General features: G+C 40.3%; 1 non-coding gene across 1 annotated transcript; it reads left to right on the forward strand.

Moving 5' to 3' along the window:
* The first annotated feature begins 5162 nt into the window (after positions 1-5162).
* On the forward strand, positions 5163-5266 carry LOC148553462 (small nucleolar RNA R71). The gene has a single exon (XR_015893334.1). It is a non-coding gene; the product is annotated as a small nucleolar RNA R71 (small nucleolar RNA).
* The last annotated feature ends 654 nt before the right edge of the window (positions 5267-5920 follow it).

Below are 5920 nucleotides of genomic sequence, written 5' to 3' on the forward strand. Positions count from 1 at the left end.
AGCCCAGGATGTCTACTTTCTAACTCAATTGAGAGCACTCCAATTGGGTTTCTGTAACTCCAAAAAATCTATTTCGAGTGTAGGGAGGTCAGAATCTAACAACATCTGCAGTCCTTTTTCAGCCTCTGAATCAGATTTTTGCTCAGGTCTCTCAATTTCAGCCAGAAAATACCTGAAAACACAGAAAAACACACAAACTCATAGTAAAGTCTAGAAATGTGAATTTTGCTTGAAAACTAATAAAAATAAACTAAAAAGTAGCTAGATCCTACTAAAAACTACCTAAAAATAATGCCAAAAAGCGTATAAATTATCCGCTCATCATACCACCAAACTTATATTGTTGCTTGTCCCCAAGAAACTGAAAATCAAATAGGATAAAAAGAAGAGAATATACTATAAATTCCAAAATATCAATGAAACTTAGCTCCAATTAGATGAGCGGGACTAGTAGCTTTTTGCCTCTGAACAGTTTTGGCATCTCACTTTATCCTTTGAAGTTCAGAATGATTGGCATCTATAGGAACTCAGAATTTAGATAGTGTTCTTAATTCTCCTAATTTACCACCGGATACATAAATGCCACAAACATATAACTGGGTGAACCTTTTCAGATTGTGACTCAGCTTTGCTAGAGTCCCCAATTAGAGGTGTCCAGGGTTCTTAAGCACGCTCTTTTTGCTTTGGATCACGACTTTGACCGCCCAGTCTCAAGCTTTTCACTTGACACCTTCACGCCACAAGCACATGGTTAGGGACAGCTTGGTTTAGCCGCTTAGGCTAGGATTTTATTCCTTTGGGCCCTCCTATCCATTAATGCTCAAAGCCTTAGATCCTTTTTACCCTTGCCTTTTAGTTTAAAGGGTTACTGGCTTTTTGCTCTTGCCTTTTGGTTTAAAGGGCTCTTGGCTTTTTCTGCTTGCTTTTTTTCTTTTTCTTTCTTTTTTTCTTTTATTTTTGCCATTTTTTTCGCAAGCCTTGTTTTTCACTGCTTTTTCTTGCTTCAAGAATCAATTTTATGATTTTTCAGATATCAAGAACATTTCTCCTTTTTCATTATTCTTTCAAGAGCTAACAATTTTAACATTCATAAACTTCACTATAAAAAATATGCACTGTTCAAGCATTCATTCAGAAAGCAGAAAGTATTATCACCACATCAAAATAATTAAACTAATCTCAAGGATAAATTCGAAATTCATGTACTTCTTGTTCTTTTGCATTTAGAACATTTTTTTATTTAAGAAAGGTGATGGATTCATAGGACATTCATAGCTTTTAGGCATAGACACTAGACACTAATGATCATGTAATAAAGACACAAACATAAATAAACATAAAGCATAGAGAACGAAAACAGAGAAAAAAAATAAATAGACAAGGAGATTAAGGAATGGGTCCACCTTAGTAAGGGTGGCGTCTTCTTACTCTTGAAGAACCAATGGTGCTTTTGAGCTCCTCTATGTCTCTTTCTTGCCTTTGTTGCTCCTCCCTCATAGCTCTTTGATCTTCTCTAATCTCATGGAGAATGATGGAGTGCTCTTGGTGCTCCACCCTTAGTTGTCCCATGTTGGAACTTATTTCTCCTAGGGAGGTGTTAATTTGCTCCCAATAGTTTTGTGGAGGAGAGTGCATCCCTTGAGGCATCTCAGGGATTTCATGATGAGGAATTTCCTCATGCTCTTGTTGAGGTCCATGAGTGGGCTCTCTTGTTTGCTCCATCCTCTTTTTAGTGATGGGCTTATCCTCTTCAATGAGGATGTCTCCCTCTATGACAATCCCAGCCAAATTGCAGAGGTGACAAATGAGGTAAGGAAAGGCTAACCTTGCCAAAGTGGAGGACTTGTCACCTACCTTGTAGAGTTCTTGAGGTATAATCTCATGAACTTTTACTTCCTCCCCAATCATGATACTATGGATCATGATGGCCTGATCCACAGTTACTTCAGATCGGTTGCTAGTAGGAATGATAGAGCATTGGATGAACTCCAACCATCCACTAGCTACAGGCTTAAGGTCCGGTCTTCTCAATTGAACCAGTTTGCCTCTTGAGTCACTTTTCCATTGAGCTCCTTCCACACATATGTCCATGAGGACTTGGTCCAACCTTTCATCAAAGTTGACCCTTCTAGTGTAGGGGCATGCGTTTTCTTGCATCATTGGCAACTTGAACGCCAACCTTACATTTTTCGGACTGAAATCTAAGTATTTCCCCCGAACCATTGTAAGCCAATTCTTTGGATTCGGGTTCATACTTTGATCATGGTTCCTAGTGATCCATGTATTTGCATAGAACTCTTGAACCATTAAGATTCTGACTTGTTGAATAGGATTGGAGAGAACTTCCCATCCTCTTCTTCTAATCTCATGTCGGATCTCTGGATACTCACTCTTTTTGAGCTTGAAAGGGACCTCAGGGATCACCTTCTTCTTGTCCACAACTTCATAGAAGTGGTCTTGATGGACCTTTGAGATGAATCTCTCCATCTCCCATGACTCGGAGGTAGAAGCTTTTGCCTTCCCTTTCCTTTTTCTAGAGGTTTTTCCGGCCTTAGGTGCCATAAATGGTTATGAAAAAACAAAAAGAAATGCTTTTACCACACCAAACTTAAAGTGTTTGCTCTTCCTCGAGCAAAGAAGAGAGAATGAAGGAGAAGAAGAAGAAGATGGAAGAGATGGAGGGTGAGGGTGAGTTCAGCCAAGGGGGTATAAGGTGTTTGTGATTTGTGAAATTGAAGGAGTGATGAGGGTTATATATAGGAGTGGGGGAGGCTTGGTTCCTGTATTTGGGGTTGGGTTTAGGAGGGAAAAAGAGTTTTGAATTTGAAGGTAGGTGGTGTTTTGGGGAAAAGTGAATGAGGTGATTGGTGAAGGGTATTTGGGGAAGAGTGTTATGGAAAGGTGTGAAGAGGAGAGAAGAAGAGGTGGGGTAGGTGGGGATCCTGTGGGGTCCACAGATCCTGAAGAGTCAAGGACTTTAACATCCCTGCTCTATTTAGGCGTGCAAGACACCATTAGAGTGCAATTCTGGCGTTAAACGCCAGATTGCTACTTGTTTTTGGTGTTTAACGCCAGCTTTTTTCCCTTTCTTGGCGTTTAACGCCAACTTGGTGCCCTGTTCTGGCGTTAAACGCTAGTCTGGTGCCTATTTCTGGCGTTAAACGCCAGTTTGATGCCCATTTCTGGCGTTAAACGTCCAGAATGGTGCCAGACTGGGCGTTTAACGCCCATTCTGCTACTAAACCTCCAGTAAGCTCTTCCTCCAGAGTGAGCTATTTTTAATGCTGTTTTTCATTCTATTTTTTATTTTTCAGTTGTTTTTATGACTTTCCATGATCATCACCCTAAAGAAAGCATAAAATAACAATGGAAAATAAATAGATATAATTAAATAACATTGGGTTGCCTCCCAATAAGCGCTTCTTTAATGTCAATAGCTTGACAGTGAGCTCTCATGGAGCCTCACAGATAATCAGAGCAGGGTTGGGGCCTCTCAACACCAAACTTAGAGTTTGGTTGTGGCCTCTCAACACCAAATTGAGAGTTTGGTTGTGGCCTCCCAACACCAAACTTAGAGTTTGAATGTAGGGGTTTTGTTTGACTTTGTATTGAGAGAAGCTTTTCATGCTTCCTCTCCATGGTTACAGAAGGAGAACCTTGAGTCTTGAATACAAGGTAGTCTTCATTCAACTTAAGGACCAACTCTCCTCTGTCAACATCAATCACAGCTTTTGCTGTGGCTAGGAAGGGTCTGCCAAGGATGATGGATTCATTCTCATCCTTCCCAGTGTCTAGGATTATTAAATCAGGAGGGGTGTAAAGGCCTTCAACCTTCACTACGACGTCTTCTACTAGTCCATAAGCCTGTTTCATTGATTTGTCTGCCATCTCTAGTGAGATTCTTGCAACTTGTATCTCAAAGATTCCCAGTTTCTCCATTACAGAGAGTGGCATGAGGTTTATCCCTGACCCCAGGTCACATAGAGCCTTCTCAAAGGTTATGGTGCCTATGGTACAAGGTATGAAGAATTTTTCGGGATCCGGTTTCTTCTGAGGTAATCTGCCTCATTAATGTATTTAGTTCATTGGTGAACAAGGGGGTTTCATCCTCCCAAGTCTCAGTACCAAATAACTTGGCATTCAACTTCATGATTGCTCCTAGATATTTAGCAACTTGCTCTTCAGTGATGTCTTCATCCTCTTTAGAGGAAGAATATTCATCAGAGCTCATGAATGGCAGAAGGAAGTTCAATAGAATCTCTATGGTCTCTGTATGAGCCTCAGATTCCTTTGGTTCCTCAAAGGGAAACTCCTTTCTGTCCAGAGGACGTCCTATGAGGCTTTTCTCACTGGGACTCACGTCCTCCTCACTCTCTCTAGGTTTGGCCATGTTGGTCATGGTTATGGCCTTGCACTCTCTCTTGGGATTTTCTTCTGTATTGCTTGGGAGAGTACTGGGAGGAATTTCAGTAATCTTCTTACTCAGCTGACCCACATGTGCCTCCAAATTTCTAATGGAGGACCTTGTTTCATTCATGAAACTTAGTATGGTCTTGGATAGATCAGAGACTATGGTTGCCAGGCCAGAATGGCTCTGTTCCGAATTCTCTATCTGTTGTTGAGAAGATAATGGAAAAGGTTTGCTGTTGCTAAACCTTTTTCTTCCACCATTATTATTATTGAAGCCTTGATTAGGCTTCTGTTGATCATTCCATGAGAGGTTAGGATGATTTCTCCATGAAGGATTATAGGTGTTTTCATAAGGTTCTTCCATGTAATTCACCTCTGCCATTGCAGGGTTCTCAGGATCATAAACTTCTTCTTCAGAAGATGCTTCTTTAGTACTGCCTGTTGCAGCTTGCATTCCAGACAGACTCTGAGAAATCATATTGACTTGCTGAGTCAATATTTTATTCTGAGCCAATATGGCATTCAGAGTATCAATCTCAAGAACGCCTTTCTTCTGAGTTGTCCCATTATTCACAGGATTCCTTCAAGAAGTGTACATGAATTGGTTATTTGTAACCATTTCAATGAGTTCCTGGGCTTCTTCAGGCGTCTTCTTCAGATAAAGAGATCCTCCAGCAGAGTTGTCTAATGACATCTTGGACAATTCAGACAGACCATCATAGAATATGCATATGATACTCCATTTTGAAAGTATGCCAGAAGGACACCTTCTGATCAATTTCTTGTATCTTTCCCAAGCTTCATAGAGGGATTCACCTTCCTTCTATCTGAAGGTTTGGACTTCCACTCTAAGCTTACTCAATTTTTAAGGTGGAAAGAACTTTGCCAAGAAGGCATTGACCAGCATTTCCCAAGAGTTCAGGCTTTCTTTAGGTTGTGAGTCTAAGCATGTCCTAGCTCTTTCTCATACAGCAAAAGGGAAAAGCATAAGTTTGTAGACCTCAGGGTCAACCCCATGAGTCTTAACAGTGTCACAGATTTACAAGAACTCAGCTAAAAATTGATGAGGATCTTCCAATGGAAGTCCATGATACTTGCAATTCTGCTGCATTAGAGAAACTAATTGAGGCTTAAGCTCAAAGTTGTTTGCTCCAATTGCAGGAATTGAGATGCTCCTTCCACAGAAGTCAGAAGAGGGTGCAATAAAGTAACCAAGCATCTTCCTTGCATCTCCATGATGAGCGAATAATTTATACGCTTTTTGGCATTGTTTTTAGTATGTTTTTAGTAGAATCTAGTTACTTTTAGGGATGTTTTCATTAGTTTTTATGTTAAATTCAGATTTCTGGACTTTACTATGAGTTTGTGTATTTTTCTGTGATTTCAGGTATTTTTTGGCTGAAATTGAGGGACTTGAGCAAAAATCAGATTCAGAGGTTGAAGAAGGACTGCTGATGCTGTTGGATTCTAACCTCCCTGCACTCAAAGTGGATTTTCTGGAGCTATAGAA

The sequence above is a fragment of the Arachis ipaensis genome, chromosome B7, assembly GCF_059453495.1.
Source record: "Arachis ipaensis isolate K30076 ecotype BB chromosome B7, ASM5945349v1, whole genome shotgun sequence".
NCBI classification, from domain to species: domain Eukaryota; kingdom Viridiplantae; phylum Streptophyta; class Magnoliopsida; order Fabales; family Fabaceae; genus Arachis; species Arachis ipaensis.